This window comes from Rhinatrema bivittatum, chromosome 2 (genome assembly GCF_901001135.1).
Source record: "Rhinatrema bivittatum chromosome 2, aRhiBiv1.1, whole genome shotgun sequence".
NCBI lineage: Eukaryota > Metazoa > Chordata > Amphibia > Gymnophiona > Rhinatrematidae > Rhinatrema > Rhinatrema bivittatum.
Window position 1 is genome coordinate 803039272 of NC_042616.1, and position 24441 is coordinate 803063712.

Sequence of the window (24441 nt, forward strand, 5' to 3'; positions counted from 1 at the left end):
TCCGAAATCGGAGCGGCCTCGGAGGGAACTCTCTTTCGCCCTCCCCTCACCTTCCCCTCCCTTCCTCTACCTAACCCACCCCCCCAGCCCTATCTAAACCCCCCCTTACCTTTGTCCGTAGATTTACGCCTGCGAGAAGCAGACGTAAATCTACGCGCGCCAGCAGACTGCTGGCGCGCCGTGCTCCGACCCGGGGGCTGGTCCGAAGGCCTGGAACACGCCCCAGGGCCGGCGCCACGCCCCCGGTCCCACCCCCGAAACACCGTGCCCCGCCCCCAGAATGCCACATCATCGGGTCCCGCCCCCCGACACTCCCCTTCCAAAAACCCCGGGACCTACGTGTGTCCCGGGGCTCTGTGCGCGCCGGCGGCCTATGGAAAATAGGCGCACCGGCGCGCAAGGCCCTGCTCGCGTAAATCCAGGCGGATTTACGCGAGCAGGGCTTTTAAAATCCGCCCGTAATAGCTTTCACCACGTCCTCTGGCAACAAATTCCAGAGCTTAATTATGCATTAAGTAAAAAAATATTTTATCTTATAGTTTTAAATGTACCATATAGTAACTTCATTGTGTATCCCCTAGTCTTTTAAGAGTAAACACCCACTCATTATTTTATAGATCTCTATCATATTTCCCCTCAGCCATCTCTTCTCCAAGCTGAACAGTCCTAACCTCTTTAGTCTTTTCCCATAGGGGAATCTTTCCATCCCCTTTATCATTTTGGTCACCCTTCTCTGTACCTTTTCTAATTCTGCTATATCTTGTTTGAGATGTGATAACCAGAACTGAATACAATACTCAATATGAAGTCGCACCATGGAGTGATACAGAGACATGATAATATTCTCTGTTTTATTCTCCATTCCTTTCCTAATAATCCCTAGCATTCTATTTGCTTTCTTGGTGCTACTGAACACTGAGCAGAAGATTTCAACGTATTATCAACGATAATGCCTAGATTCTTTTCCTGAGCGGTGACTCCTAATATGGAACCTTGTAGTTATAATTTGGGTTACTCTTCCCTAAATGCATCACTTTGAACTTGTCCATATTAAATTTCATTTTCTATTTGCTTACCCAGACTCCCAGTTTTTCAATGTCCTCTTGCAATTTCTACTAATCCCTTTGTAATTTAATTACTTTGAATAATTTTGTGTCATCAGCAAATTTGATCACTTCCCTTGTTATTCCCATTTTCAGATCATTATAAATATATTAAAAAGCAGTGGTCCCAGAAAAGATCCCTGGGGCACTCTACTATTCACCTTTCTCCACTGGGAACATTTGCCATTTAGCCCTACTGTCTGTTTCCTATCCTTTAATCAGATCCCAATCCACAATAGGACACTGCCCCCATCCCATGCCTTTTAATTTACTAAGAATGACAAAATCCAAATACACTATATCAACTGGCTCACCTTTATCCACATGTTTATTTACATCTTCAAAAGAATGTAGCAGATTGGTAAAGCAAGACTTTCCTTGCGTAAACCCATGTTGGCTTTGTCCCATTAAACTATGCTATCTATAAGTTCAGCAATTTTGTTCTTTATGATAGTTTATACCATTTTGTCTAGAACAGATGACAGACTCACTGATCTGTAGTTCCTGGATCACCCCTTGATCCCTTTTTAAAAATTGGTGTTACATTGGCAACCCTCCAGTCATCAGGTGTCATAGATTATTCTAATTATAGTTTACAAATTATTAATTGCAAGCCTGCAATTTCCTTTTTCAGTTCTTTCAGCACTCTGGGATGTATACATCTGATCCATGTGTTTTCCTACTCTTTAGTTTGTCAACTTTCCCTATTACATCTTACAGGCACACTGAATCATTACCTTTTGTTGTGTTCTGCAGCCGCGGACAGCCACAGCCGCGATCCCCTACCTGACCCGTGATGGTGGGCTGCCACGGCAGCATCGGAGAGGCCGCGGGAGTCTGGTTCCAGTTGTTCCTGTGTGCCGGCGCGGGCCTCCGCATGGCACTGGGTTGAGAGGTGTCCCTGCTCCTCCCTCATGGCATCGGGCTGCTTTCCTCCGTGGCCAGGAATCCAAGATGGCTGCCGCCCTCTTAGGCATGACGCTGTGCCTCCTTACAGAATTTAAAGGGACCTCGTCCCTTTAATTGTCTGCACCTGTTTCCTATGAACTAGATCAGGGGAAGTATATAAGGAGACTTCCTCCTCTCACTCCTTGACTTGGCAACTTCGTTGTTCGAGTCTGCTTGCTTCGGTGAGTCTTCTGGTGCTTTGGATCCTTGCTTCCTGGTTCCTGTTTCTTCTTGGTGATTCCTCGGTGTGTGACTTTGGATTGGCAAGTGGTGATTCCTCGGTGTGTGACTACGGACTGGCAAGCGGTGATTCCTCAGTGTGTGACTTCGGACTGGCAAGTGGTGATCCCTCAGTGTGTGACCTCGACTGGCAAGCAACGACCCTCTGGAACTCGACCTTTGACTTCCTCCGGACCATCGTCTCCAAGGGCCCACCTAAGTCCCAGCGGCTCAGGTCCCTACAGGCTCCTCCCAGCGGGACCGCGGGCTTCCAGCAGTGAAGCTCCAGTTGGCCTTTGCACCGACCTCACGACTCCTCGACCTCTCAAAGGTCACCTAAGTCCCAGCGGCCCGGGTCCCTATGGGCTCCTCCTGGGGGGACCGCAGGCTTCCAGTGGCGAAGACCCAGTTGGCTGCTCCGACGTAACAACTTCGCTTTCTCCATGGTTGTCTCAGTCTTCAGTGCTGAGGGTCAGCCAGTCCCATCTTCTGTTCGTCTCGCCACCCGACGGGGGAACCTAAGGACCCACCTCCTAAGGTAGTACCATCCTCCCCCCGTCGGTCCAAGGGTTCACAAGTCTGATCATAACACCTTTGAATATCATTTCTGGCATGAGTATCTCTCTTACATCTTCTTCAGTGAAAACCAAAGCAAAGAGTTCATCTTGATCATCTATTGGCCCAACTGACTCTCTCGTAGGTGTTTTACTTTAAATGAACCTGTAGAAGTCTTTATTATAAGTTTTTGCTTCCATGGCAAGCTTCTTTGCCTTCCTTATCAATGCTTTGCATTTAACTTGCCAGTGCCTTTGCAGTTTCCTGTTTTCTTTATTCAGAAATGTTTTTCATGTCCTGATGTATCTAGACAAACTCAAAAGAAATGGAAACAGTTTCTTTTAATGTGCTTTATTTTTCCTTAAATTGCCAAGCAAATGTTGCATTAAGTGTACAGGTACTTCATATGTCTTTTTTTTTTTTTAACCATATCAGTTTTCTTTTTTTTTTTGAGTGAGAAGAATGTTCAGTCTCCTCTATCATCTTCTGTAGCTTATATTCATGTTCTCTCTTTTTTGTTTTGCTCAGGTTAATTTCTGCCATCCTTAATTTTCTCGATAATTTCTTTCATCTCGGGTTTTGTTTTTGGACTTGAAATTGTGCTTCTTTTGGTATTTCATAATGATTTCTTAAGAACATAAGAACATTTTTGAAATTTAAATTTTTTAAAAAATTTCTATTGCAGAACATTTCTAGGAGAATTTTCAGAGCTCTTCTCCTGGGGAAATGGTGATTCTCGTGCAGAAACTGACAGTCTGGAAGCCGCCCTCCCTCAATATGGCTAAAAGTGTGCGCATTCTGTTAGCCGCATTTAGAGGAGGCATTCCTGAGGCGTGTTTAGATAGAGGAAAGGAAAATAATGGTTGTAGATTGAATATTCCGCTGCATGTGTTATTATTTTCCGTGGGAAAAAAGTTCTTGTACAAAAGTAAAATACCTGTGGCAAGTTGGAAAGTGAAAATATAGGATTATTTTCTCTATTTGAAAATTGGAGCAAAATGCAGGTAAAATGTACCCACAGACTTTGTCCCCCCCCCATTGCCCACTTACAGGGTCATTTATCATTTCATATTAGGGCATTAAATAGCAAAACAGTATGCAAATGACACATTTGCTATGCGAGTGGGAGGGGTTTGGAGAGGGATAGAGAGAGAGAGACTTAGGGGCTCAATTCTTGCCATCCCCTACCTGGCCTTCCTGAAGTATGCTTTCCACACTTAGATGTGAGGTGGGTGCCTCCACAAACCGAGCAGGAGTGGCAGAACCTGCAGTCTGCAAAGGGGCAGCAGGATTTATTAAACATCCAGCAAACATACTGAGTCCCTCCGGGAGTCTTACTGATTCCCACCGCCCTTGCAATGTTACCCCCTTCGAGGGAGAGGCAAAAGAAGTTATTTCCAAAGATTGCCCCAAGCCTGTCATACCCTTATTGGTCATTTTCATAAGCCATGAATTTATGTCCTGGGTATCCAACAACATGAGGCAATTCCCCTCCATTTTGTTACAAAAAACCCTCATCATAATCCAAACATGCCCACCCCTCATAATCTCTAAATGCCCCAAGAATGCTATCCCCATAGGTTAGGAGGGAGCCGTACTGCGATGGATCAAAGTGGCCCACTATGTTCGTTGATTTAACCCCCCCAGCCTGCATTTATTACCCACCCACATGTAATTATTGTTATTTTAATTATATGTAATCTTCCAAGGAAAAGCAGATAGAGCATGAGAGATTCCCCTGACTTTTTTCCTCTTTTGTCTACCCTCAGTCTGAACCTGAGCAGTAGACCCCAATGATCCACAGAGGGAGGGAAGATCCCACAAGACATCAGAGGTGTGGAGGCACTTTAGAGTTAGCCAGCTTTTTTCCGTAAACTGCTTCAGATCTTTTTCCCTCCCTCAATTCCAGAAGGAGTGTGTTCCACAAATTCGTGACAACTTCAGTAAAGAAAGGGTCCTGTGGTTGTAAGTGGTGGAATGATTCCTGGAATGATCACAAACCAGGCTTCTCACTTGTCTATCAACCTATTGCTATGTAACTCAGTCACTGCTGTTGAAATTCTGCACACAGCTTTTATTTTGGGGGCGGAGGGAGAAACGCAGTTTCTCAAGGAAAAGCATTTGAAATGCTCTGCCATGAACATCGCACCGCTGCAGGCAGTGCACCTTTACTGTATTTCAATGGCATACATGCAAGCAACCTCCTTGTCCCCTCTTTACGAGTGCAAAGAAGGAAACTCGATAATATTCCAGAGCGTTACACTCCTTTAGCAGTACATTAATCACTGTCACGAAGACAATTATTTCAGACAAGAGGTTGGACAAGTAGCTCTAGTGCCGAGAAAATATTCCTGCCTGAATACAAGCTCTTATAATGAAAAGACAAAAAAAAAAAAAAGCAATATCGAGCCAGGCTAAGTCAAGATAAGCGAGTTTGTCAAAGAGATGCCATTTATTTAACTTATAATGGTCCCAAAGCTACAATCTCTTAAGCTACAGAGATGGTCCCATCCTAAATCTAAAGCCCACAAAGTCTGATTTGTAAACTTGCTGAGTTAACAGTGATTTGGTTTGCTTTGTGCCAGCGCTCTTCGGTGATTTTGTATTTGGTTTGCAACTTTCAGATTATTTTCGGATATTTCTAAGAGATTTTTTTTGCCTGAGTTTAAGAGTGAAACCCCTGTAATATGCAGAGGTAAATGAAGCAAAATATGTGGATTTAATAACTGTCATGCTGCTATGAACAGAGTATACCAACTAGCCTGTGTTGTTTTTAAAGAGATAACAACTGGATCTGAGGATTGATAACAGAAAGGTTCTCTTTAAGATCATTGGCAGAGCTTCTGACTCTACACTAGATGGTCATTGGTTCTTTTCCAGCTGAGACATTTATTCATACAGTGTCATCACTACGTCTAGGAAGACAACAACACATGAAATTTGACCCCTCTCCCTCTCTCCTGTTCCATGTCCTAGACCTAGTTAAAAATGAATTTTAAAATATTGAATCCGAGCCTAGACCATGAAACAGGCACAAGGGATATGTCTAATCGGAAGAAGGGGCAGATCAATATAAAACTACTGCACTCATCCCCTGTTGTTTTCTACTACTGAACTGTGTGCTGCATCCTAGCCTTGTGTTACCAGAAGAACAGAAGGATAAAGGTAGGGAAAGGTGGGAAGGGAATAGTGAATAAAAAGGAGGATCTCATAATGACTCTGTATCGCTCCATGGTGAGACCACACCTTGAGTATTGTGTACAATTCTGGTCAACGCATCTCAAGAAAGATATAGTTGCGATGGAGAAGGTACAGAGAAGGGCGACCAAAATGATAAAGGGGATGGAACAGCTCCCATATGAGGAAAGGCTAAAGAGGTTAGGGCTGTTCAGCTTGGAGAAGAGACGACTGAGGGGGGATATGATAGAGGTCTTTAAAATCATGAGAGGTCTAGAACGGGTAAATGTGAATCGGTTATTTACTCTTTCAGGGCTAGGGGGCACTCCATGAAGTTAGCATATAGCACATTTAAAACTAATCATAGAAAATTATTTTTCACTCAATGCACAATTAAACTCAGTTAGTGTAGCTTGGTTTATAAAAGGTTTGGATGAGTTCTTGGAGAAGTCCATTACCTGCTATTAATGAAGTAGACTTAGAAAATAGCCACTGCTATTATTAGCATTAGTAGCATGGGATATGCTTAATTTTTGGGTACTTGTCAGGTACTTGTAGTCTGGATTGGCCACTGTTGGAAACAGGATGCTGGGCTGATGGACCCTTGGTCTGACCCAGTATGGCATTTTCTTATGTTCTTATGTGCTGTCCTCCTTCCAGTAGGGGCTCTCAGTGGGCTATGTTCTACAATCAGTTCTCCAAGCTCCTATGGCTTGGAGGTCCTGCTGGCAGCCATATTATCAATGGCTCAGCACTGTCAGATCTATTTAAGCCTGCCTTACCCTCAGCATGGAGTCCCTTTGCTTTTAGTTCTGCTCTTCTGTTGTTCCAGTCTGGTATTTTGGTCCTTTCCCTAGTGGACTTCTTGCTCTGTATGATCTTGTTCTTTGTTCTTGTCTTATTGTGTCTGTTTGGTATGAGGCCTTAGTTTGGGCCTCCTGTTTCCTTTGCATTTGTTTATTTGTTTATTTATTTATTTATTTATTTAAAGTTTTTCTATACCGGCATTCGCGATGAGAATCGCATCATGCCAGTTTACAATTAACAAGAGGTGCAGGAAAACAAAATAATAATATTTAAATGATAATAATAAACATTAACAGGTGCTGATAAAACGATTGCAGTTACAATAAAACAAGGGAATTACCCAACTTGGAACAGAGGAAAAGGGGCTAGGAATTTAACATAGAGAACAAGTATGCCAATTAATGGTGTGAAATAAGGTACGGCTTTTGCAACGTTGAAGAAATTACCCTGTTAAGGTAGAGTTACTAATTATCATGTTAAAGAAGGGTCTAAGCGTTAGTTAATGGAGAAATTAAGGTTCAGTTGGGGTCTGGAAAAGCTTTCATAAATAACCACGTTTTGAGTCTTTTCCTAAATGTAGGAAGGCAGGGTTCTTGTCGCAAGTCTGGTGGAATGGAGTTCCATAGATTCCAGCATCTCCCTATCTTGGTTTGTTTGTTTTCAGTTGTCTGTCTCTTATGGGCACCTTGTTATGTTTTGTGTTCTTCCTGCAGTTAGCCCTCCTCCAATGGGTATTTTCTTGCCCTTGTACCATCCAAGTTCCAAGGTCTGAACCCGAGAGGAATGTGGCTGCAACTGGTGGAGACTCCTCTCTGTCCTATTCCTGTTTCAACCTATTCCATCCTCGAATCCAGCCTGTCCAATGTTCCTGTCCGGGGGTTATCCCTAACACCAGCCAGTGCAGCCTTGACATCAAGCTGAGGCCATCAGATCTGCAGGAGAGACAATATGGACCGCAGCAAACCAGGTGATTCGGGATTAATATTTCTGACCCTGTGATGAATCCCGCCAGCAATGTTTTGAATTGCATTCCACTGGTTCTCTGTAAGTTTCAGTTTCAACCTTGTTCCAATGTATCCGTCCCTGAGGCGACAGTTCAGTTCTCTGTAAACTGGTGCGATATGTATTCTATACAGGAACATCTGTATATAAAAACGTAAAATAAATAAATAAATAAATACAAAAAGCCTACACTACGGCTAGCTAATCGAGTTAGCAAAGGTATTCGTTCAGGAACTCATTATGGATGGGATTCGCTCTCCGTACCTAACAACTCTGCCTCTCCTTTATTGGACTTACTCTATTTGGGGTACCCGCTCCTTGGGGGGCTTCTCTCTTCTCTTTGAGGTCGCTGTCTGGAACTGGTACTCGCTCCTCGAGGGCCCATGTTCCCAGACTCGCTGCCTGGACTTCACTTCTGCCTGGAAGATACCGCTGCCTACACCATCAGTGAGTTACCATCTACTTCTCTCAGAGCTGTTCCCTGGAACCAGGTACTCGCTCCTCGAGGGCCCGCCTCTACTCCAGCTCCTGTGATTCCTACCGAGAGAAACCGCTGTGTGAGTACTCAACCAAAGAAGCTCTATTCCAGAACCCTGCATATACTTCATTGTATTCACTATCTCAGTTTCTCTTCACTACAGCACAGCCATTGAGGGATCGCTGTTCCAGAGCCCTGAGGGACTACAAGCCCAGCCGGGCTTCATCTCAGCTCACTACTGCCACCTCTGGTGGCTCCTCAATACTTATTTATTTATTTTTATTTCTGCAATTCTTATATACCGTTACACAGAACACACGGTTCTATCTTTACGGTTTACATAATACAAACTATTAAATAACAGTTGGGAAACAGAATAAATACAAAAAAAATTCAATAAAAATAATAAGATAGCTAAAATCTACTCATAAAATAAAACTAAAATAACATTTATTTATTTATTTATTTCGAGATTCTTATATACCGTGGTACGTATAGGTATACATCACCTCGGTTTACAGACAACATTAATTTAGCAACAGGCTTTACATTAAATATTTTATACAAAAATTAACCAGTCAAAACGATAAATTAGAAACAGATTTTACAATTAACCGTTTTAAAGAATAAGTAAACAATTAGCAGCTTTAAGCTTTACATTAATCAGGTTTCCCTCTACCAAGATATAACTATTGTAACTATAATCAACCAATAAAGTTTGACATAAGAGAAAACATGATTGTAATTTAATTAAATTACAATCATGTTAGTTAAGAAGATAACAGATAGAATCATCTGATGGACTGCTGACTTATATATCATCTTAAGCATTAATTCCATATGATTGCTGAAAGCACCATGTTTTCAAGTCTTTCTTGAATTTCTTCAGGTTATCCTGCATTCTAAGTTCCAGTGGCAAATTATTCCAGAGCTTCGGCCCTGCAATTGAAATGGCCCTTTCTCTCACTTTGCTCAAATGAGCAGATCTAACAGTAGGTACTGATAGTACTGTTAATAAAAGATCTATCTGTGTTGTGTCCCCTAAGCTGAGCCTGATCTGTGGCCCCTCACGGGACTTCCCCCTGTGAGAGTGGTCAGCAGCCACAGTGTCCAAAGGTCCACCCAAAACCTTACAAACAATAACAGACACACACAAAGTTCAATATTTAAACTATGAGGGCAATTTTCAAAACACTGAGGTCAATATACAAAGCTAAACATTTAAATGGCAAACTTAGAGTTAGATAGATAACTTATGAGTTAGATGGTAAACTTGGAGTAAAATGGCCAATTTGGAGTTAGATGGATAATTTATGAGTTGAATGGATAACTTTAAGTAAGATGGATAACTCGGGTAACATTGAGTTAGATGGATTACTTGCCATTTAGATGCATAACTTGACATGTTCTCTCACATACACACATTCTCTGGCAGGTTCCCTTTCACCACACAACCAGGCAGGCTCCCATTCACACCAATACCACACCCCAGGCAGGCTCCCATTCACACCCACATACACACACACCCACACACACTCTAGGTAGGCTCCCATTCACACAAACACACATCCAGACCTTCTCCCATTCATTCAAAAACACAAAACCCTGGCAGTATCTCCATGAGGAGCAGAAGGGGGAGCCCGTTCTGCTGCTGCTCCTCCTCCTCCTTCTGTGCCGGCACCTGCACTATTCGAAACTCTTGCGGCTAGCACTTCCTCTATGCTGATCTCAGGCATCGCAAGATCAGCATAGAGCATTTGATAGCTGCAAGCGTTTTGAATTCAGTAGGGTTGGCACACGAGGAGGAGCAGGCGAACGGGCTCTCCACAGTCGGGTTTTTCTTCTTGGCCGCCGGTAGGATGGGAGCCAGTGGGCTGCTTTCTCTTCGGTCACTGGTGGGATAGGGTCCACCAGCGGCCTCCTGGGCTGCCTTCCCTCTTTGGCCGCTGCTTCGTTCTTCTCAGGCTGCTGGGCCAGGGCAATACTAAATGGGTGGGCCTGAGCTCAAAGTGGGTGGACCATGGTCCAGCCAGGCCCACCCATGGCTATGCCACTGATGTAAGGTAATACTAGCCTATCTTTGCCCAGGTGAAAGATAAAGACTCGACATAAATAAATAAGTATAAAACAAAAGCAATATTTAGCCGGATAAGTTCTAATTTGTCTGTCTAAGTAGTGGCAAAGGTGCTGCCTCTCTGGATAGGTAGGAATTTAGTCATGTAAGTGATATACCCTTGTATTTGTTCTTTGAATTTTAAGGGACATTGCAAATAGATTGAACTCATGATAATTAGATGCATTTACTGTTGCGCTCGGGGGTGGACCCTTTGTCCTGGAACAGTGCGGGGACTGCCCCAGGGGGCGGAGCACGGAAGGAGACAGAGGCGGTGTAGAGCTTCACCACTGGAAGCCCGAGGTCCCCCCAGGAGGAGCCCGTAGGGTCCTGGGCCGCTTGGACGTAGGTGGGCCTCGCAGGGTCTCCTGGGAGAGTGGAAGTCCAGTGTGCCCACAGAGACTAGGGGAGCGCTATCGGGTTCGAGGCTGAAGACAGGTTGAAGCAGAGAGAACCAGTATAGTGATGGCGATGACAAGGCTAGGGACAGAGCCAGAATCAATGGACAAGGTCAGGCAGGCAAAGGACAGAATCCAGAGCTCAGTCCGAGGAATGGTCAATGAAGCAAGGGTCAGGAGCCTCAGGTCAGACGAGGTCAAGGAACAAGCTGAGGTCTTTGGCAGGCGGCAGGCAGGTCAGGAACAAGCTGAGGTCTTTGGCAGGCGGCAGGCAGGCAGGTCAGGAACAAGCTGAGGTCTTTGGCAGGCGGCAGGCAGGTCAGGAACAAGCTGAGGTCTTTGGCAGGCGGCAGGCAGGCAGGCAGGTCAGGAACAAGCTGAGGTCTTTGGCAGGCAGGTCAGGAACAAGCTGTGGTCTTTATCAGTAAGTCAGTCTGGGGTAAAACCAGGGAGACAAACAGATGAACGTTGGCACAAGCAGGACTAGGAAGTAGGAACAAGCAGGAACAGAACTGGAACAGAAAGATCCTGGAACAAGACTAGGGACAAGCAAGCAAGATACACGGACAAGGGCAATCTCAGCAACAAACCGACCCGATTGCCAAGGCAGGGAAGTGAGGCCAGGAACTTCCTTTTAACAGGAACTCAATCAGGGCGCGCCGCGGAACTAGGCCCCGCCCTGGAGCCTACATCAGAGCGGCTAGTCCGCGCGCACGCCTAGGGGCGTGGCCAGTGTTGCTGAGGATGCCGAGGCTCGGCGTGAGGCCTGGCGGACAGCCGAAGGCCTGGCGACCACCGCCGTGGGACGCCGGGGCCTAGCTGGACTAGCGAGGGCCGCGAGGGAGACTGAACTGGAACCCGCTGTGGAACCCCGAAGGTGAGTGGTCCCGTGCACAGGACGGCCACGGGTGGGGCGCGTAACATTTACCCCCTGTAAGATGGCTTTTACATGCGCAAGCCAGGTGATTTTATTACATGGGTGAGGCAATGAAATTACCAGTTTTACCAATTAGTCTACCAGTTTACCCAGTCCAACTGCAGCTCGTGAAGACTCTTCGGGCTCTTCAACCTGAAGTCTCCACTTTTCACTCAGACCCCTTGCCAAGTCAATTTTTTTACTTTTGAGATGTTTACTATTGCTTAAACCAAATATTGAGCAGGAGTAAAGATACACAAATAAAAGACTCACACATGTCACTTTGGCAAGTTGTAAAACAGCAATTTAAGGGGTTAATGTTGGCTCTGCCCCATAACGCCCCTTGCCCTTTGTTTATACTTGCAAACTTGGTCAGGGTCCCCAATATATGTGCATACGTTGTGTTTTTTTTAAATAATATAATGCAATATAGAGAGAGAAAAGAACAAATTAATGTGCATTCAGTTAACAAACAATAAACATTTTATTTTTCATATATTAATAATACATTAATCAAAAATCTAGAAATCGCTAGATACAGTGTGCAACCTATAACATTTCTCTTAATTATACAATTAAAAATAACTGCATTAAAATAATTCCCACCCCATATAAACCAAATCACACCCTGCACAATCATACTCATTTGTTCTCACATCCCATCCTATTCCCATTAAGAAATGTCCTAACATATAAATGCCTCTCCGTGCATGTACAGCAGATTCCTAATACAGATTAAATTCCTACTCCTTCACTTGTATCCTTATATCATATCTCATTACTTTCACTCATTCATTAATTGATTTTTATAAATCCTCCCATATGTCTGGGATTCTCCAAAGACTTCTTGTATCTGCCGCTCTAATAAGCGGAGCTTTTCTTGTAATTGCTCTCCGACATAAGCAGAATTACCCTGACAAAGGGTCCCTCGTTTCACCTATAATAGGCTTTTTCAGAAAAGGTTCAGCTGTCCACTGATGAAATTGCCGAATAACCGATTTTTAACCCCGTACATACGACTGTTCTTCCCATAAATCCCATAGTATCCACGCGCATGTTATAAAACAGCTGAAGCGCTTCTACCTGTGTGCCTAATTTTAAGCTTGTGCGCATCCTGCAGTGTAATGTTAGGTCTGAGCTGTATAATAGTGAGGGAATTTTATAACAGGCAAGCGTCCACGCCGTGACCAGTTTCACCAGTGCATCCACCGGTTTTCCCAGTTTACAGCTAGGTCCTCCAAACTTCCCTGGTTCGGTAACCTGCAACCCCCCCCCCAGGTAACCCAGACCCCTCAAACACTTCCTAGATACCTGTAAATGTAATATTTCAAACTTACATTCCAACCACGGCAGAAGTAAAGTTACGTGGTACGGCATCAGACCTGGGCACGCACCCAGGCGTGTAGGTACTCGGGCACACACCTCTTGGCTGCACCCCAGAACGCCCCCGCCCTGTCAAGGTTCCACCCCTTTTTTCCCCCACAATGCATGGTATTCGTGCATCGGGACTTGTGCGGTCACGTGGGCGGCTTTTAAAATCACGTGGACACGCCGGTTCTGCATGCACGTGTATCTTCTTATTTTAGCATGCGTCCAGCTTTTAAAATTCACCTTCAAAAGGTTTTGAAAACTCGCCTTTTAGCCTGCGTCAGCTTTGAAAGTATGCGAATGTATTTCAGTATATGCAAATATTTGCAATGCACTGAAAAAAAACACTTTATTTTCTAAACATACGTCCATATATTTTACATTCGGAAAACATAGAACATGTACGGGTTAGACCCGATTTATACGTGGAGGCAGGCATATTTTAAGATATTTGAGCGTAATTGAAATCAACAGTTTGCCGGTACCCTCTGCCAGACCACCCAGTTCATCTCCAGTTCCCTGATACCCTCCTAGTACTCCACCCTGAATCCCTTCCCAGTTCACGCAAACCTCCCACCCAAAAATAGCAGACAGCATATGAGTCTGATATCAATTGGGCTAGTTAATTAGCAGGTGAAAAATTGCCTAATGTCTTTGCACAGATCTCTTACAAAATAGCAACTTCCCGGCGTATCTCTTGGCCCTGCCCCAGAACACCCTTCGCGTGCTCCTTTTTTGTGCAGATACCGATGAGGTTTTATGAAATAGCATATGCGTTAATGCGGGCTGCTTTCACGCGTGCATGCTAATTGTTAGCACCTAAGCTCTTTCAAAATGTAGTCATCAGCGTGCACGCTAACCCATAGTGCAGAGGCCCCATAATGTCTGACCGAGTGCTTCAAATGGTACTTGAATTTAAAGCTGGGCAAAACCAGCGTGCAGCAAGAGAAGAAACGGGATGGAGAAGCTACACTACACTTGATCTTAGCCAAAAGGCAGAGAAGCTGTTGCTAGCTATACCTCCTGGCAGTACATCTACCACCAGTTGTGCTCCCCCTCGCCATCACAGTAAAAGCCAATGCAATCAATTGCCTTTTATTGTTCTTCTTATCTTTGTGATGTTACTAGTACACTTTCCTTCCAATCGCCTGGTAAGATATTGACATTTTTTTTCTTTTATCTTTTGGAATCTTTTTCCATTTAACAGAAATAAAGGAGTGCTGCCTGCATAATTGTATATCGCTGTGTCAATGAGAGAGCGGATCTGCTCTAAAAAATATATATATATAATTGAGTCGTTCTTTTCTTTGTACTTACAGATTTGAATTGGCTGGTCAGCCACTTGAAATATATAAGGATACAGGAAAGAAAAGTTAGAGGGCATTCTTACATCAAACAACTAATTGAATCAAAGTTCAAATTACATAATTACCTAAGCGAATGGAAATTTTGATCCTATTGTACCTTCGGCACCTTTTTTTCCTTTAGTTGTGCTTACCTATTAAAGTCAGAGACCTAGAAATAACGTTACTCAGACAGTGCAGTACCTGCAGGTAGTGTCCTAGTGCCAGAGAGAATACGTTTGCTGGCTTTTGGTTTTTTGGTTTTTTTTTCCATCGATATCAAAACAGAGAAAATGAACACAGATAAAAGAGTTTAAGGCTCATCTGGTCTGCCCATGCCTGATAAAACACCACAGAGCCTGCCTCAGACTTTCCCCTCGAATCTAAAGATCTAAGCATCTTCTGTCCTTAGCCTAGCCTGCCTTACATTCGTTTACTGCAACACTTCTACTGAGAGTTGTTATACATGAAGAGAATAATTGAAAGGGAAAAGTCAGAAACCTTATACATGGGTAAACATGTACAGTGTCAAAAATTGTCCAGCCTTACTGCAGGTGGAAGTATGCTTGCTGTGAAACCTGCACTCGTACTTTTATTTGCGGGAGAAAAAGACATTCCCCAGAGTGGGAAGAGGCCAAGGGAGTAGAAGTGCACACCTGTACTTTTCCCCACGCAGCGGACCCACAAAAATTGCAAAGTCCCCGGCTACTTTTGTATGTGCGGACTTTGCACATTTGATTTTCAAAAGGAAACTCCAGGGGCTTTGAAAATTGCTCCCATTATGCTTTCTCCTCTTCCCTCTCCCTGCCAAAAAAAAAAGAGATTTTAGTTATCCTGAATTAGCAGAAGTGATCTGCATATCAGGACCTCCCAATGCTCTTTTAATTGAAATGAATAAAGAATCTTAGCCAAAAATACCCATTTATGGTTTGTTTTATTTGAAATTGTACAAATTGCTACTGGGCCAACAGTTACATATGTAGGTTGCTATTTTATAAGAGACTTGCATGCGTACATTTGGTAATTTACTCACATAATATTACATCTGCTAATTTATCTTATGTCATTGATATCAGACTTGTTTATTGTCTACTATGGGCTGAGTAGGAGGTCTGGCAAAGCTGAGGGAGTTGAGGCTGAAGAGCCAGGAGTGTCTCGAATGGTGGATGAATTGGAAAACTGGTATTTTCAGTTACACACGTGTGTTATAAAATATACCGACTTCCATGCGTTAATCGGGTTTTAATTGAGCAAGTGCTACTATTTTTCCTCGCATAGAATACACATGTATATATTTTTAAGACTGGTAGAAAACGTACGTGCTTTCAATGCATTGAATTTATTAGCACATAAGCATATTTATGCACATATGTTACGGGTAGACGTGCATAATACGCGCCTACAAGGTGCACAGAGGTTATGAAATGCTCTCATAGATCTTCAGAAAGCCATATACGTGTGTGTAGGAGGCCAAGTGGAGTTGCTTGAAAGTTATTCTCCATTTGTTAAAAACAAACCAAAAAAATGAAAAACAAAAAAACCCTCCAAAACTGGCCAAAAATGAATAGAATGAGCTGACTCAAGAATTTTTGATACACACATGCCTATTGCTATTATATCTTCATATGTATGAAGTAAATGTAACTTCCAAATGACTCAGCCGGTTGGTCTATGTGTTATTGTTGTGAAGATATATCTAGTTTGCTTTCTGTATTATTTATAGTTTGGTTAAGATCAGATCTAAGGTTGATTGCATTACTTGCATAACTTTTTGAGTTCTTGAAATGACAGCCTTGAGAAGGATTATCTTGGAAAGATAATACCAGTACACACGTAAATAAACTTTTCTCAAACTTTTTAACCCCATATTACTAATCATATGCAAGTAGTTAGGGCACCCATATAGCTGCCTGCCTATATGAACAGGATGAGCAAATCCAGATAAAGACCATGAGGCCAGCTAATCTGCCCAAACGTCATTCCTATTTGACCTTTGACCTTCCCCTCACTTCTTCCCAACTGGGGACTCTTCGTACCTATCCCAGGCTTTCTTGACTTCTCTTGCTGTCTGTGTCTCCACCACCTCCCTCACCCTTCCCATGGACGTACTTTCTGATGTGGCTCCTTTGTTTGCCCCCTTGGAGCCTCACATTGTGACCTCACGCTCTTGATCATTCTTTCATTTGTAAAAGATTTGCTTCTCCTGCCTGCGCGAAGATATTTTTCTGATTTTTCTAAGAAGGCAGGGACTACGAGCTCAAGCATGCAAAGATAAGGAAAATCAGGACAGGCTCAGCCCTGTCCATTTTGACACAGAGCTACACCGTCCCTCTACTACTCAGAGAAGAAGTAGGTGATAAGTTGGAAATGTCTATCCTAGACCATATTCCTGTGGCACGTTAACTACTGTTGGGATAAATGAATAAACTTGCACTGATTTCAGAGGGAAGAAACTGTCATTCAGGAACTATGAGAAGACGAAAAATGATCAAAGGTTATATTCTCTGCTTGCAGGCAATATGGTCTACATATGAAACGAGACCACCTGAAGACTACCCGACCAAAGGAAATCAAAGGTTACTTAGGAGGAGGCATGCTGTAGTGGTCAGGAGAGGTCCCAGGATGTGAGTCTAAACTTTCCTCTACCACTGATTGTGTAACCTTGGGCGGAGCTATATTCCTAGCTGTAGCTCGGTTTAATCAGCTTTATTTGGGACATAATGACGAGACTTCTCCCTGTTTAACATGCAGCCTGTGTGGCAGAAGGATGCTGCTAGACTGCTCATCACAAAGGCAGCTGCATGTGGTGCTACATTGTCAATAAGAAGGAAGACACAGTACTTAATAGGGATCCTGCCTTTGCTGAAAATCTTTCAATTGTTTTAAAACCCAACCGCATGCATTACCATACAACTACCAAAAATTGCATTAGAGTATATATTTAGAAGAATTTACATTCCCAACAGAGAGGACGAACACATTTTTCTGGGACATAGACAATCCAGCTAGCCCCCTACTGTAGTCTGCACTTTTTTTTTTTTAATTAAAGAGGCGTGGCCTAGTGATTGGGGCAGCCAGTTGAGAACCAGGGAAACCAAGGCTGAAATCCTGTTTCTCCCAGTTATGCTACTTCTGACCTCCGACACGTCACTTCAACCTCCACTGCCTAATGTGGAGGACAATATTCAGCGACACTCAGCCGGGCAAGTTTTGATTTAGCCGGCTAAGTGGCAGGCAGGCATGGGCATAACAGAGAGGACTGGGGTTAGCCAGATAACTAGATCAGCTGGATAGTGGCTGAATATGGAGCCCGTAGAGAGTAAGCCCTGTGGGTCAGGGAAACGCCTACTGGTTTTAAGGGTCCATTTACTAAGGTTTACTTCCATTTGTGTCTATGGGAAAAATGCTTAGTAAATAGAGCTCTTATATTGTAATTCGCCTTCAGCTTGAATTTGTAAAGATGAGTAATTAAATCCTCTCACTTATCCTTCCCCGAGGTGGGGGTGGGTATCAGTCTGGGCCTACCTGGGCAAGAGGGGGCAGTAACATCAGTGGCAGCAACTTGAAGGAGATCCAAATGCATGACAGCAGGCCAGAGGCCTCCTCTTGCAAGTGCTAGGGATGTGCAGAGAAAAAAAAAAAATCAATTTCATGTTTCTGTTCGCTCTTGGGAGGTTTTTTCCCCCCCACGGATTTAAGTTCATGGAATGTTTGATTTGTTTCATTCATGTGAAAAAAAAAATCAAACATAAAAAAAAGAAAAGAAAAGAAAACGGGGCCTGCACTCAAAACATTTGGAGGCAGGAACCACTACCTTCCACTTACCCGGTCTCATGGGGATCTGCCGGCAAGACCTACGCCCTGAGCAAAGCCTCAGCCTTGTGAGGGCCAAGGCCACAGTAGGTCACTGCGACCTTGGCCTCAGCCTACACAAGGCTGAGGCCAAGGTCGCAGCAGCCCGGTCCGGAGGTCGGGTCCTGATGCAAGGGCCTCAACCCAGACCCGAGCTCAATTCCGGGGCCTGGTCGGGAGACCGGGTCCAGATACCTGGCCTCAGCCCGGACCAAGGTCCAGGCTCAGGTCCAATGCCATGGCCTGGTCTAGAGAATGAGTCCTGACACTGCGGCCTCGACCCTGACCCAGGCCCAACACTGTGATCCAACCTGGAGGCCAGGTCCCGACACCTGGGCCTCAGGCCAGACCCAGGGCCAATGCTGGGGCCTGGCCCGGAGGCCGGGTTCCAATGCCTGAGCCTCAACCTAGACCAGGGTCCAGGCCCAATGCCACAGTCCAACCTGGAGGCCAGGTCCCGACACCTGGGCCTCAGGCCAGACCCAGGGCCAATGCTGGGGCCTGGCCCGGAGGCCCCAGCATTGGCCCTGGGCCTCAGGCCAGACCCAGGGCCAATGCTGGGGCCTGGCCCGGAGGCCGGGTTCCAATGCCTGAGCCTCAACCTAGACCAGGGTCCAGGCCCAATGCCACAGTCCAATCTGGAGGCTGGGTCCTGACACTGGAACCTTAGCCCGGACCCAGGACTGACACCAAGGTCCAATAGGGAGGCTGGGTCCTGATGCCTGGGCCTCAGCATAGGATCAAGGCCAGGCCTTGGAAGTCTTCTTCTTCATCTTCTATTTTCAGTTCTTGAATGCCAGCTGACGTCATCCACGGGGGGGGGGGGGGGGGGCGGATGCGTCAGAGTAAATTAACTCTGGGACAATCCCAGCAGATGGCACCGGTTGGCATTCAAGGACTGAAGAAAGAAGACGAAGAAATGGACCTCCGAGGTCAGGGATCCAAGACCTGGGCCTGACGCCGGGCTGAGGCCCTGGCATCAGGAACTGGTCTCTGGACCGGCTGTGGCATTGGGCTTGGGCCAGGGTCATGGCCTGAGGCCCAAGTGTCAGGACCTGGTCTCTGCACTGGGCCCAGGTGTTAGGCCTGAATCCAGGTCAAGGCCCCGACATCATGACCCAGTCACTTAACCGGGCCATGGCATTGGACCTGGACCTGCACACTGGCCTAGGCTGAGGCACAGGGCATTGGTACCCAGTCTCTGGACCGGGCCCTGATGTCAGGCCTGGGTCCAGATCAAGGACCTGGTGTTCCTCAGATACCTAACGGATCAGGTAATTAAAAAAAAGGTTTTGAGGGGTCTCGGCTGAGGCTCTGGTATCAGCCCAGATCTAAGTCAAAACCCTGGCATTGAGAAGGACATAGGGAGTCCAGTCTTCAGCCCCTGCTTTGGTTCTCGTCCTATGCCCTAGGTGAGGTCCCGGCTTCAGGCCTCGCATTGGCTCAGGCCCAGGCCCATTGCATTCTTTTAAAATGGATGAACCAAATAAGGTTTGTTTCATTTGGAGGACCCACGATTAATTTTTGGGGCCCCCCAAATGAAATGACGTGCCCTTATTCTATGCGTTTTGTGCATTTGTTTTAAATAACTGCATATCCCTAGCAACTGCTGCAAATCTTCCGTTGCCTCCAGCCCATCCCAGTCAGATAGCTTTAAGTGCAGATATAGTAGATCGGTTTCATAAGGGATGGGGAAGGGGAAATTGTTGCAGCTAGTCGAGTGAGAAAGTCTCCACGCCCCCCACCACAGGATGGGTCAAGGGGCGAGTCATCCTTGTGTTCAAAGTAGTCTTGAGCTTTTAGCTCAAATAGAGATTCTGACTTAGCAGTTGCACAGGTTGGAAAGAGGCTGTCACGGTGTGTGGGCCCTTGTGCTGAGATTGTTGTTCCCAAACTGATGACCCAGCTGGGCCCTCATCCACAGGAAGTGGACTCTCGGGGACCAGAACTGAGCCTCACCTCTATCAGCCTCTTCCCCTGCAGGTTAAGCCCTTTGGTTATTAGTCTGGCAGAACTTAGGCGAGGGTCCCAGGAAGCATGGACAGGTGGCGTCAGTATCCAGGCCGAGGTCAGGGCAGGCAAAGGTCAGGTAGAATTGGTATCCAGGCAAGAGGTCAGAGCAGGCGGAGATCATGCAGCATCGGTATCCAGGCAAGAACAGATCCAAGAGGCAGTCAGAGAAGGCAGGCAGGGTGGACAAGAGTGAGTCCAAGGGAAGAGAAGGAGAGGAAGAGAAGGACTGGAGTAGAGATAAGGCAGGACTGGGACAGAGGCAAGGCAGGCTGCAATGGAGGCAAGGCAGGCTGGACTGGAAAAGGGCATGCAAGAGCAGGCAACACGTACTACAGGCTAAAGCACAGCAAGAGGACCTGTTGCTGAGGCATGGGCTGACCAGGGAAGGCAGTTTAAATAGTCCGATTGGACTGACATCATCAGCGGGTGCCACGGCCAAGTTCCCACCACAGGGCCTTTATCAGGAGACAGAGTACGCGCATGCGCACCTAAGGCAGTCTATGGCCTTTGGGGAAAAATTCGGCGTCGGATGGTTCCGTGGTGGTGTTCTGCCACGGCCTTGAAGAAGAGCTTCAAGGTGAGTGAAGGCAGCTGGTGGTCAACCGGGCATCATAGAGGCCAGCTGGTATTGTTATGACAGGTTGTGGCATGTTGGCAAGGAGAAAGCTGGGAAGCTACAGGTACAGCTGTCTCACCTTGTTGGATTGACACTGACTCATTAAGGTTCTTGCAACCCAACTATTAATTTTGAAGAGAAGGACTGGAGTAGAGATAATTGATTCAAATGATAACCATTCCATGGATACTGAACAGTTCAGAAGGAAGAATGAATAGGGCAAGATAGGAGAGTTCTAAGAAATTTGCAATGCTGAATCACAATGTAGATTAATACCTACAAGTTAGCTAATTATGATATTAAGTTTTAATTAAGCTGCAACCACTTAGATGAATTTTCAAAATTAACAAAGATGAGTATAACATTTAGCATATATTCGCATAAGTAGCCTTTACTTGCATATTCTATATTTTATAAAAGTAAAAAATTAGTGGCCCCACCATCATCCCTCCCAGAATAACCCTGTAAAAAGTATAGAATTGGACATAGGGAGGAAATTTTCTAAAGCCATATACCGATTTAGCTGGGTAAAAGGACTTTTTGAAAATTTCCAAACCCATAAACACCTAAAATGCTGCACAATTCAAAGGGAGCAGAATGGCTCTTCTTTGATACGCTCTGCACTCTGTCTGCTCCAGCCTCTCCTGTTCCCTGCAGCCGCTTCTCTGCCTCCTGACCAACAGAGAGACTTGCTTCCTCATGCACCGAAGCCCCTAGTGCTGCTCTCTAGGCAATCATCTATTTTGCCAAATGGAAGAAACCGCTCTATTTTTTCTTGTTAATATTCTGCTCTTTTTATTTGGCACTTCAAAGCAGATTACATTCATCTATTTCCCAATCCCCAGATGGCTTACAATCTAAGGGGGTCATTTTTCAAAATGCGATAAGGCGTTTTTGCATGCGTTAAGGGCTTATCGCATGCAAAAAGCCCTGTTAATGCATGCAATTGCACCATATCATATGGTGCGATGCAAATTCCGAAGGCCAGCAAATCTTCACAAGGGACCACTGTTCTGTTTGTAGGTGTCACGTAGAATGTCAAAGTGGCCCCTAACCCCCTACACTCTTACCTAATCCCCACCTCGAGTTACTGGGTGGGCCTACCATAGGGATACAAATACCTGCCTATGGGCCATGACATTATGGCCAGTCTCTCTCTCTCTCTCTCTCTCTCTCTCTCTCTCTCTCTCTCTCTCTCTCTCTCTCTCTCTCTCTCTCTCTCTCTCTCTCTCTCTCTCTCTCTCTCTCTCTCCCCCCCCCCCCTCTCCCTCCCTCCCCCCCCCCAGTGGTGAAATGCAACAGGTCTGGCACTTATCACAGAATCTGAAATGGTATTGCAATTTGCACTAACTTAGCTCTTCACACAGGTAATTAGCACAAATTGTGATAAATGCTATATTAGCATAAAACACACCCCTTTTGCTATCGCATGCAGTACTTACCGCATTTTGATAAATCCACACCTAAATTTGTACCTGAGACAATGGAGGGTAAAGAGACTTGCCCAAGGTCACAAGGAGCAACAGCAGGACTCGAACCCTGGTCTCCTGGTTTGTAGCCCACTGCTCTAACCAATAGGCTACTCCTCCATAACATGCTGCTTTTTTTTTTTTTTTAAGTTGGCGGTGCCTGTGTACTACTGTGCACTAATGATGCTACACTCCTGGAACCAGGAACTCACCACAAGCGGTAAAAAGCAGCTGTGCTTTGGAGGTACACAGAAAGACCGAGACACATTTCTCTCCCTTCCATTAACAGTGAGCTAAACGTGGGTATTCCACCCAGGTATTTGAAGGAGACTTATCATCCATTTATTGCAATTTCCCCTTTTGAGGCGATAGTTTTCACACATCTCTAGGCTTGGACTGAAGGTGACATTAGCAGTATTAAACGTTGAATAGCCAGCAGCAGATTAATCATTCCTATCGCTGATGCATTTCTTATTGATTTCACTGTCCACATGCATGCATTTTGACTTTGTTTAGTAATTTTGCTCATAGTTGAAGGAGAACTGCTGGCAGATATGACAGGCTCTGACTTGGCTAAACGAAAGCAATGCCTAGAAAATTGAGTCTGATTTAAAGGGGCACTTTTCAAAATTGGATTTTGTGACTTTTTATTGAATTGTTTATTTTTTTCACATTAGTGCAAATTTCTAAGACTGATGTATTTGCAAAAGGTTAAATTGTGCCAATAACCTTATCTGAAGAACCTGGACTATTAAATTATGATCCTCAGGGCCCCACGGAGACATCTGTACACTAAGGCCAAAATATCCATTCTCCTTCTTGTCCTTCGTAGCGTGCCCTTCTGAATTGTTCATTATAATAGCTTTATATGGCCAATACGTTACATTTATAATTCTAAATTTCCCTAATTTTGCTGGAGATGACAGTTGTTAAAAGCAACTCAATTTCTCTCCTCTTCCTGCAGCTTATACTGCATAAAATAAAAATGATCCTAATGCATTCAGAAAGATTTTAAATTATCTGCAAAGAGTGATTTGAGAAACATAAAATGGCTATTCAATAATATTTGGCAAGAGGGATTTCAAGCTATGCGTGTTTGGGATTGGAAGCGATGTAAGAGTTTGGTATGCTTGAGGTTGGGAAGGGTTTATGTTTTATGAGGCAGATGTGATAAGTTGCACTAACATTAGTGCAGGTTCGTGCCCTTATTTTAATGTGCATTTTTCCGCGGTAAGTTAGTTCTGCTTATGTAGAAGGGGTTTTAACTTCTAAAAAAAAAATGCGAGTTAAACAAGCAGTAAAAATCAGCATTAAAATTAGTGCAGATTCAAGCATAACCTGTGTTAAAAAAGGCTTTAGCTATTCCCCAGCAATGCAGGGAGATGCATTATTTATTTATTTATTTATTTATTTATTTAACGGTTTTTTTTATTTACCAGTATTCGTGTGGCGCATCATATCGGTTTACAAGTAACTCGAAAACAAGAGAGAAAGTACATTAAACAAGGGGCATGCAAATGGGGGGGGGGGGGGGAGGATAAACAGGGTTTAAAGATAAGCGATACAATGTGGGTAATCACTAGAGTAAGTGATTAAGTGATTAAAAGAGAGAGACATTAATTTACAAGACACATTATTATTTACAATTAGGAGGATTGAGACTAGATATTGCAATTATTATTTACATGTCGAGGAAGTCACTGTATGGTTGTTGGGTGGCGGTTAGATTGGGGAGGGGGAGGGAAGGGCAGGAGGGGAATAAGGGGGGGAGGGGCTTGGGGGGGGTAATGAGCTTGCGGTGAGGTGGTGGAGGGGCAAAGATGTTAATCTGGGAATGCTTGCTTAAAAAGCCATGTTTTTAGTTTTGTTTTTTTTTAAATTTTTGGGGACATGTTTCAAGATGAAAGTCCGGCGGCATGGAGTTCCAGTGGGTGGGTCCTGCTATGGAAAAAGCCCGCTCTTTTCCCTTCCATTAAAGGTCAGATAGCGTAAAGCATATTTTCTTAATGCTGGAAATGTAACTCCTGCTCAGAGCAGGAGGAAAACTTAACCCACATTTCAGGT

General features: G+C 44.7%; 1 long non-coding RNA gene across 1 annotated transcript in view; it reads left to right on the forward strand.

Moving 5' to 3' along the window:
- The window catches only part of LOC115086292, a 121700-nt gene that overhangs the window by 11105 nt on the left and 86154 nt on the right, over positions 1-24441 (forward strand). The window contains exon 2 of the long non-coding RNA XR_003855212.1: positions 16942-17051. This is a non-coding gene — a long non-coding RNA (uncharacterized LOC115086292). The remainder of the gene's footprint in view (positions 1-16941; positions 17052-24441) is intronic.